Below are 10,732 nucleotides of genomic sequence, written 5' to 3' on the forward strand. Positions count from 1 at the left end.
ATGCCAGCAAGCCATTGCTACGCCATACTGCCTTCCACCCTCAAAATGGAGGTTACAGTACATCCAAATTAGCTATCAGTGTTTTCACTTGTTCAGATATTACACAGAACTATCTAAAATGTTGGATTGCCTAGCACCTGAAGACACCCATGATAGGGTAGGGATGACCTACGGGAATGCTGTAAAAAGGATAGTTGGCCAGATTACAGGAAGGGAGCATGAGGATTGGGTGGGAGTGACATGCAGCAGGGTCTTCTGCAGTGGGTACGGGCTGAAAATGTCCTGGACATGCTTTCATCTCTGTTGTATATGTAAGTGGAAATGTGTATAATGTATGGTGTTCCTGCCTGGCTCATTGGAGCCTGTAGGACTGAGCTTGGGGACTTGGGAACAATGGACAGTAGGTGTCGTGCCTGCCCCAGACCCCGCCCTTGCTAACTCAGAGCAGGAGCCACCTGAAACTGATCAGGCCACACCGGGCCCCAGCTCAGCCCCCACCCTTGCTAACTCCGAGCAGGAGCCACCTGAAACTGATCAGGCCACACCAGGCCCTAGTGCATCCCCTCCTGAATCACCACCTCCTGTAAGCCGGTTACGTGAGAGGAGGCGACAGGAATTCAGAAACAGACGGAGAGATGCACGCATGCGTGGGAGGAGAGATCTCAGCCCAGAGTACTAACAAGTTAACAAGCCAGCACAGTATATCTGTAGCCCTGACCCCAAGGCAAACTGTGCTGGCAACGAACGACCTTCCTGGGACGTGACTACGCTCTGCACCCTCTTGCTTGCTGCAAGAACCCGTGTGACTCCTGACCCGGCCTGAACCTTGGACTTCTGGACTCTGACTTAGCTTTGTGGACTGACCTAGGTAATTGGCGTTGTTTTCCCTGGCTTCCGACCCCCTGCATTCCTGCGACCAAGCTTTCTGTCTTCTCCTTCGGCCGGACTGATTTACGGTGTTGAAATAATTGGACTGTTTAACGACCACCCCTGCGCTCCTCCCCAGCCGGCTGACAGAGTCCTGGCCAGCTGCCAGACGTCGGCCGCCGTCGTTCCTTATCTGCAAACCCGGGCCGTGACAGCTTGCCAGCACCCCATATAACTCACCCGGCTCCCCCATGACTGACCAAGCGGCAGGAGGCGTGGACCCCCTGTCGGGGCTTCTCGACCAAGTGCAACAGCTGACGCAGGCTGTAATTACACTCCAGCAACAGACTGCTTCCAACGCTATGGCCCTAGCGGCTGCAGCCACGCCTCGTTCCCGTTGCCCGGTGAGTGTCCCTGATAAGTTTGAAGGAAGCCTGGAAGCGTTCCCTGCCTTCCTTGCCCAATGTGAACTATACATGGAGATAAGGCAGAGCGACTTCCGTACAGACGAAACCAAGGTCTGTTTTGTTTTGAGCCTGCTTAAAGGGCAAGCGGCCAAATGGGCCACTCCCCTACTGCTAGAATCCTCGCCGTTGTTAGCAGATTACCCCCGCTTCAAGGCTCATTTCACGGCTGCCTATGCCAACCCCGTGCGAGCTGAGACGGCCAACCGCAAGATACGGACTTTGCAACAAGGCCAAAACTCAGTCTCCCACTACACCACTGAATTCCAGTTGTTGGCTCAGGACCTGGCCTGGAATGAAGCTGCCCTGGTGGACCAGTATACGGAGGGGCTCTCTGACGCCATCCTGGACGAACTGGCCCGCAGCGACCGACCCGCCGCCCTACAAGACCTGATCCGGTTGTGCATGCGCATTGATGGGCGGCTACAGAGCCGCCGCCAGAAGCAGAAAGGAGGCCACGCCCCAGCGAGAGCCCCCACAGCTGCTCCACCGCCAGGTTCTCCGGCTCTTCCCCCCGCTGCGGAACCCATGCAGCTGGGCGTCGCCCGCCCTCGCCTGACTCCCGAGGAGAAGACCCGTCAGCGCGCCCACAACCTGTGCCTGTATTGTGGCGGAGCTGGACACTTTGCAAGTACCTGTCCAGCCAAAGCACAACGCCCTGCAAGGTCCGCTGGCCCGGTAAAAGGCCAGCCCCAGGTCTAGTTGGAGCCCCTGACCTGGGGCATTTCTTGAGGGCCTCCAGCTCCGTCGATCCCCCACCTACCCCGTTCCTGGTCCCGATTCGTCTGCAGCTCCCTGACGGCCGGTGGATCTTCGTGCATGCCATGTTGGACTCAGGGGCCGCCTGCTGCTACATGGACCACCTCTTCGCCAAGAAACATGGCATCCCCATCCGGGAAAAGAAGACCCCTACCCTGGTCGAGGTCGTGGACGGCCGCCTGCTGCGCTCTGGGCCCGTCCGCCACGAGACCCAACCACTCGTCCTATGGGTCCAGCAATACCAAGGGGAACAAACCTTTGACCTTTCCCGCATGCCACGTTTCCCCGTCATCCTGGGCCTGTCCTGGCTCCAGGCCCACAACCCTCACGTGGACTGGGTGCAACGAGAACTGCAATTTACCGGTGCCCCTGCGCCGTGCTCCACGCTACAACCAGACCCGGCTCTGGTGTCTCCTGATGCTTGACCCAGCTCCCTGCTCCCCACCAGCCTCCTGGGGGCCGCCACCACACTCCCAGCTCCCTACCAGGAGTTTGCAGACGTCTTCGATGAGAAGGAAGCAGACCAGCTTCCCCCACATCGGCCCTATGATTGCGCCATTGACCTAATGCCCGGCGCCCCGCTACCAGCTGGCCGCCTCTACCCCATGGCGGACCCGGAGCTGGCTGCCCTACGGGAGTATTTGGAGAAGAACTTGGCCCGAGGGTTCATCCGACCCTCCACCTCACCCTTGTCCTCGCCCGTCCTGTTCGTAAAGAAGAAAACCGGGGACTTGAGGCTCTGCAATGATTACCGGGCACTCAACAAAATTACCATCCGGAACCGTTACCCGCTTCCACTGATTCCGGAGCTCCTTGACCGTGTGAAGGGGGCCACCATCTACACCAAGCTCGACCTTCGAGGGGCCTACAACTTGGTTCGCATCAAAGCCGGAGACGAGTGGAAGACCGCTTTTGGCACCAGGTATGGTCAGTACGAACACCTGGTCATGCCATTTGGACTCACCAATGCCCCCGCCGTGTTCCAACGGTTCATGAACGACGTGTTCCGCGACCTGCTGGACCGGTTCCTGATCATTTACCTGGATGACATTCTGGTCTACTCCACCTCTGAGCAGGAGCACGTCCAACATGTCCGACAGGTGCTACAGCGGCTCAGAGCTCACCGCCTGTACGCAAAACTAGAGAAGTGCGCCTTCCACCTCCCGTCGGTCGAGTTCTTGGGGCACATCATCTCCCCCCAAGGAACTCAGATGGATCCAACGAAGGTTGACGCCATCCTCCAGTGGCAGGCCCCTCGCAATTGGAAGGACGCCCAGCGCCTCCTGGGCTTCGCCAATTACTACCGGCAGTTCATCGCTGGCTACGCCGATCTAACCAAGCCCTTGACTTGGCTCCTCCGCCCCAAGGAACCCTTCCAGTGGACCCCGGAAGCTGACCAGGCTTTTCACGACCTCAAGCGCAGCTTCTCCTCCAGTCTCCTCTTGCGGTACCCTGATCCCCGCTTGCCTTTCATGGTGGAAGCAGACGCCTCCAACGTGGCCATCGGAGCCGTGCTCTCCCAGCGGGATGACCCCAGTCAGCCGTGGCAGCCCTGCGCTTACTATTCCCGGCAGCTCTCCGCTGCTGAACGCAACTACACCATATGGGAGAGAGAACTCTTGGCAATCAAGGTGGCGTTCGAGGTGTGGCGGCACCACCTTGAAGGAGCAAGGCACCCGGTCCAAGTCTTCACAGACCACCGGAACTTGGAACACTTACAGACCACTCGCCGGCTGAACCAGCGACAGATCCGGTGGTCCCTGTTCTTTTCACGTTTTAACTTCACCATCTCCTACATCCCGCACACTCAAAACCAGAAAGCCGACGCTCTGTCTCGCCGGCCAGACTATGACACCCCTGGTGCTACCGAAGCCCCCAAGGCTAGCATCCTGCCACCCACGGTCTTTGCCGCCGCCCTGACTGCACCCGCCTTGGTGGCCGAAATACAGGCCAGCCAGGCCACCGACCCCTGGGCCCAGAAGCACCTGCGAGACCCGCAGCAAGACCCTGCCGGGGAACTGACCACCCGGGATGGGCTGCTCTACCATCGGGAGCAGTTGTACGTCCCCCCAGGACCTCTTCGATCCCGCATCCTCCGCCTCACCCACGATGCACCGCCGGCCGGCCACTTCGGGCAACACAAAACCGCCCATCTGCTGACCCGCGACTTTTGGTGGCCTCGCGTCCGAGCGGACGTCAGTCGGTACGTGGCGTCATGTGAGGTCTGCCGCCGCGCTAAAAACGTACCCGCCAAGCCCTCCGGTCTCCTGCAGCCACTTCCCACTCCCGCCGGTCCCTGGGACGTGGTATCCATGGACTTCATTGTCGACCTACCTCGATCCCAGGGCCACACCTGTATTTTCGTTGTGGTGGACCTGTTCACCAGAATGGCCCACTTCGTCCCCTGCGCCAAGGTGCCGTCCGGGCCGGAAACCGCCCAGCTCTACCTGAACCACGTCTTCCGCCTGCACGGGCTACCCAAGTGGATTATCTCGGACCGGGGCCCGCAGTTCACCTCGCGCTTTTGGCAGGCGTTCCAGCAAGGCTTGGGGACGGAGCTTCACTTATCGTCCGCCTACCATCCCCAGACCGACGGCCAGACTGAGCGCACCAACGCTACCCTGGAGCAGTACTTGCGCTGCTATACCAGTTATCAGCAGGATAACTGGGCCTCCCTGTTACCCCTGGCCGAGTTCGCGTACAACAACGCAGCCCACAGTTCCACGCAGACCACACCGTTTGCGGCCAACTACGGACTGCACCCCTGGTTCTTCCCTCCGCTCGGCCCGTCCGCCGATGTTCCCGCAGCGGACAACCGGATCGAAGAGCTCCACGCGCTCCACGACCTCCTGCGCGCCCAGCTCCAGCGCGCCAAGGACGCCTATAAACTGGCTGCAGATCGGCATCGCCAGGAGGGAGCCCCCCTCAAGGTCGGGGATTCCGTCTGGCTCTCTACCCGATATCTCCGGACCCCTGGCCGGTCCTCCAAGTTGACCGCTCGCTTCGTCGGCCCGTTCCCCATCGAGGCGCAAATCAACCCGGTGGCGTTCCGCCTGCACCTCCCCGCCCACCTCCGAATCCACCCGGTTTTCCATCGCTCCCTCCTCCAACCAGCAGCCGCGCCAGACCCGAACAGGGACGTCCCACCGCCGCCTCCGCCACCGGTTTTAGTGGACGATGAGGAGGAGTATGAGGTCCATCAGATCCTGGACTCCCGGCTGCACCGAGGTCAGCTCCAGTACCTAGTGGACTGGGAGGGCTACCCCCCCGAAGATCGCTCCTGGGAACCAGCTACCCACCTGCACGCCCCTGACCTGCTCCGGCAATTCAATGCGGCCTACCCGGATAAGCCAGGCGGCTTGGATGAGGGGGGGCCTGAGGGGGGGGATAGTGTCATGCCTGCCCCAGACCCCGCCCTTGCTAACTCAGAGCAGGAGCCACCTGAAACTGATCAGGCCACACCGGGCCCCAGCTCAGCCCCCACCCTTGCTAACTCCGAGCAGGAGCCACCTGAAACTGATCAGGCCACACCAGGCCCTAGTGCATCCCCTCCTGAATCACCACCTCCTGTAAGCCGGTTACGTGAGAGGAGGCGACAGGAATTCAGAAACAGACGGAGAGATGCACGCATGCGTGGGAGGAGAGATCTCAGCCCAGAGTACTAACAAGTTAACAAGCCAGCACAGTATATCTGTAGCCCTGACCCCAAGGCAAACTGTGCTGGCAACGAACGACCTTCCTGGGACGTGACTACGCTCTGCACCCTCTTGCTTGCTGCAAGAACCCGTGTGACTCCTGACCCGGCCTGAACCTTGGACTTGGACTTCTGGACTCTGACTTAGCTTTGTGGACTGACCTAGGTAATTGGCGTTGTTTTCCCTGGCTTCCGACCCCCTGCATTCCTGCGACCAAGCTTTCTGTCTTCTCCTTCGGCCGGACTGATTTACGGTGTTGAAATAATTGGACTGTTTAACGACCACCCCTGCGCTCCTCCCCAGCCGGCTGACAGAGTCCTGGCCAGCTGCCAGACGTCGGCCGCCGTCGTTCCTTATCTGCAAACTCGGGCCGTGACAGCAGGATCCAAATCCTTGCTGTCCTGCTCCAATCACAGGGCCCCTGCTGGTTTGAATGGTCCCATAGCACACTAGTGCTGGAACCTTGAGTGCATATATAGTTGGCCCTGTTGGCCCAGTAGGCAGTCTTAGAGTGCAGCCCTATACTATGCTGCATTAAATAAAAAGAGCTATGATCACTATCACCTCGCCTCTTCATTGCGTTGAACCCACTGTATTATAGTAGCAATGAAGATGGAATCCTGGTGAGCGAGCCCAGCTACCGGCACTACATGGCGCATCATTGCTTTCACACACAGCTCTGCGCACCGCCTTCACTGACGATATGGCCGCCACACCAGGAACGATTCCAGAGTTCAACGTCGCCAGCCCTGAGCAATGGGAGACAAGGCTGGAGCTACGTCGAGTATCACGAGGTCGATGGGCCCAAGAAGAAGGCACTGATGCTCAGTTCTTGTGGCATGACCACCCTGGAGCTGGCGCAGGGTCTTATGGCACCCACCATGCTCAAGGAAGTGTCCTTCGAGGACATCATCTCGGCGCTCACAACCCATTTTGCACTGCAGCCAACAGTCCTGGCCCACTGCTTCGATTTCTCCGAGCACCACCAGCAGCCCAATGAGCCCATGGGAGACTACGTCACCGCTCTGCACCAGCTGGCCCTCCACTGCAATTTTCCCCAGCTGGACGAGGCTCTGAGGGACAGATTCATCTTCGGCTTGCAGGACAAAAAGCTTCAGTGGAAGCTGCTGGGGAAAGATGACACTGATCTTAAAAAGGCGATCAAGGAGGCGACAGCGTACGAGAAGTCATGGAAGGAGTGATCAACGGCCACTGCACATCTAGCTGCATCCTCATCATCCAACTTAGACGACTCAGGGGAAGACAACGCTCCCAAGCTCCACCACACGGCCTTGAGGTGCCTGCTGCCATGTGCAACCGAGACTGCACCTGCCTAAGAGGCCAAAGACTGCACCTGCCAGCTGTGGGGAACCCCACGAGCGGCACTCCTGCAAATTCAGGGACTTTGTCTGCCACTAGCGCGGAAAGACGGGCCATCTGGTGCAAGTTTGCAGTTCCAAATCAACTCACCAAACTCCAGGGAGCGCAGATGCCATGAGGTCGCCCTCGTCAAGGATCTTCACTCCCTCACCACATCAGTTGGACAGGTATGCCAGCTTTCCATGCCTTCCCCAGAAAAGCTTAAAACAACTGTTTTAATAGAGGGCACTCCATGCAAAATCCAGATTGACTCAGGGACCACCTATACAGTCATCTCGGTCCAGATCTTAAAGAAACTGTGCCCTTGGAGTGGACCCCGGTTGCACCCATCTCCAGTCATCATTCAGGACTTCCAGAAGCAGGAGGTTGGCGTTATGGGGGTCGGGTTTTTCAAGGTGAAATATGGACAGTTCTCTGGAACTCTACCCTTGCTAGTGGTCGATGGGGACCTTTGCAACTTATTAGACCAGGGTTGCTTTAATCCCTTGGGGATCCGGGTGATGGGAATCTGCCAGACCCCCACTAGTATGGACTTCCAGAGCATTTGTGGGGAATTTTCATCAATCTTTGATGGCACTCTAGTGACTTATACCGGACCCCCTGAGACATTGCAACTCAATCCCAATGTGCAGCCCATAAGGCTGAAGGCCTGGCATGTACCCTTTGCTCTGAAACCCAAAATCAAGGAGGAGCTAGACCGCCTCATGGAGCAAGGGATCCTAGAGCCAGTCGCCAATGCATGATGGGAGACCCCTATTGTTACCCCAGTGAAGTTCAATGGAAGTGTCCGCATGGAGGACGAGTCCATTCTTAGGTGGCACATAGACCAGCTGCGGTCATGGGAGGCTCTAGAGGAAGAGGTCGAGGACTACAGTCCTGATGACCAGCCTGCCACTCTGACTCCTCCCCTGATCAAATCGGCCAAGTCAGAGGCCCCGGGCCACACCCTTCGGGCAGAGCTAGTGGCCACTAGGACCCCAGAACCACCGGCCAAAAGCCCCACATCGCCTGCACCTCCATTCACCACCGCTGAAACTGAGACCACTCCTCCATCCACTCCAGAGCTCAGGTGGTCCACACAGGAGCATCGCAAGGCAGCCTATCTGAGGGACTATGTCTGCTAGGCTTGTGAACCTGGGTGGGGGGGATTTTGTACTTGTGAGTGGAAATGTGTATAACATATGGTGTTCCTGCCTGGCTCATTGGAGCCTGCAGGACTGAACTGAGCTTGGGGACTCGGGAACAATGGACAGTAGGATCCAAATCCCTGCTGTCCTGCTCCAATCACAGGACCCCTGCTGGTTTGAATGGTCCAATAGCATGCTAGTACTGGAACCCTGAGTGTATATATAGTCGGCCCTGTTGGCCCAGTAGGCAGTCTTAGAGTGCAGCCCTATACTATGCTGTGCTAAATAAAAAGAGCTATGATCACTATCACCTTGCCTCTTCATTGCGTTGAACCCACTATATTATAATCTCCAAGAACCCCCAACTGTCAGACTGTCGCTTGGGGCTTAAATCATGGCCTCAAGCTAATAGGGCGGACAACTGGCTGCAGGGTACACTGCACAGTGTCAGGGTCTGGCAGTGGAAGGGCTCCACAGGGGTTTTTTCAGGTCCCCCACTTGCACATCAGCCAATTTGTTTGAATTCTATAAGATCTGGTGCTGTATTCAACCAACTATGTCACATTAATGTGTACAAACAACAACTGAAACTGTTTTGAAGTTACTTTAATGCATCCCACTTTTTTGTGGTACTATTATTTGTTTAATGCCCATTCTGGCCTGTTCTGGGGTGTTCTAGAGCAGGGGTCCCCAACCCCCAGTCCGTGGACCGGTACCAGTCCATTGCCTGGTAGCAACTGGGCAGTGAGTTGTATAATTATTTCCTTATATATTACAATGTAGTAGTAATAATAATAATAATATTATGACATTGGATTTATGTCCTGCCCTCCACTCCAAATGTCAGTCTCAGAGTGGTTCACAATCTCCTTTGCCTTCCGCCCCCATGACACCCCTGTGAGCTGGGTGGGGCTAAGAGGGCTCTCCTCAGAAGCTGCCCTTTCAAGGACAGCTATGCGAGAGCTATGGCTGACCAAGGCCATTCCAGCAGCTGCAGGTGGAGGAGTGGGAAATCAAACACGGTTCTCCCAGATAAGAGTCCATGCACTTAACCACCACACCAAACTAATAGAAATAAAGTGCACAATTGTATCACCCCAAAACCATGCCCCTCTCCCCTTGGTCCATGGAAAAATTGTCTTACACAAAACCAATCCCTGGAGAGGAGGCGGCTGAGAGGTGATATGATCACCATCTTCAAGTATATAGAGGATGGTGTGGAATTGTTTTCTGTGGCCCCAGAAGGTAGGACCAGAACCAATGGGTTGAAATTAAATCAAAAGAGTTTCCAGCTCAACATCAGGAAGAACTTCCTGACCGTTAGAGCGATTCCTCAGTGGAACAGGCTTCCTCAGGAGGTGGTGGGCTCTCCTTCCTTGGAGGTTTTTAAACAGAGGCTAGATGGCCATTTGACAGCGATGAAGATCCTGTGAATTTGGGGTAGGTATTTGTGGGTTTCCTGCATTGTGCAGGGGGTTGGACTAGATGACCCTGGAGGTCCCTTCCAACTCTATGATTCTATGGTGCCAAAAAGGTTGGAGACCACTGTTCTAGAGGCATTTTTGCCTCAAAAGGAGTATTAAAGGTGTGAGTTCCACAAGTGTCTGTGATGCACCTCACAATTTTTGCAGTACTGTTATTTGTTTAATGCCCATTCCGTGTTGTTCCAGGTTTTACCCTGTGCCCAACAGGAGCCATGGCAGACAAAAGGATTTTGAATAGCTTCAAAAGTTGTATTTATCATTCTTATTTTACTACTTGTTTCTCTTGTTTGGAGGAGGGGTTGCATAAGGTACAGCCTGTTCTTTTATTCCATTCTTTTTTGCCTTTATGTACTTCAGTGGTGGGACCTAATATGTTCACATGATCTGATATGATACCTTGGACAAGCCAAGCAAACCTTCTATGAATCTGTGTTACATTGATCCTCTAAATGGATAGAGAAGCAAACACAAGACAGAAAGGTAAATAATGCTTCCTGTCCAGGCACCATGAAAAGAGAGTTCAGCTATTACAGAAGCAAATTTTTTTCACTTGTCTGTTGCACTTCAATACCTGGCTCTCCTTTCTGCATTATTTAAAAAAAAACCCACAAACCCCCCAAACTATTGTGGAGGGTTAATATGAATTTTATGGCTGCCCATATATTTTAATTAGGTGGTGATCTTCTTTGGCTGCCTTTTGTGATGGAAAGTGAGAGACAGACTTTTAAAATAAAAATTAAACGTGACAGGACAAGCATGGGACACTTAAGAAGGCAGGCCTAGTGTCTGCTCGGGTCCTGGACAAATTTCTTCACACAGAAAATCTGGCATAGGTGAAGCGGCCTTTGTGCTTTTATTGCTTTTTGCCTGGAAGGCATTCTCCAACGCCTAAGGAGGAAAGAAAACTATAAAGGAACACACGCGTACATCACCAACCACTCCCTTCAGCACGTAAG

The sequence above is a fragment of the Heteronotia binoei genome, chromosome 8 (genome assembly GCF_032191835.1).
Source record: "Heteronotia binoei isolate CCM8104 ecotype False Entrance Well chromosome 8, APGP_CSIRO_Hbin_v1, whole genome shotgun sequence".
In the NCBI taxonomy this organism is placed as follows: Eukaryota; Metazoa; Chordata; class Lepidosauria; order Squamata; family Gekkonidae; genus Heteronotia; species Heteronotia binoei.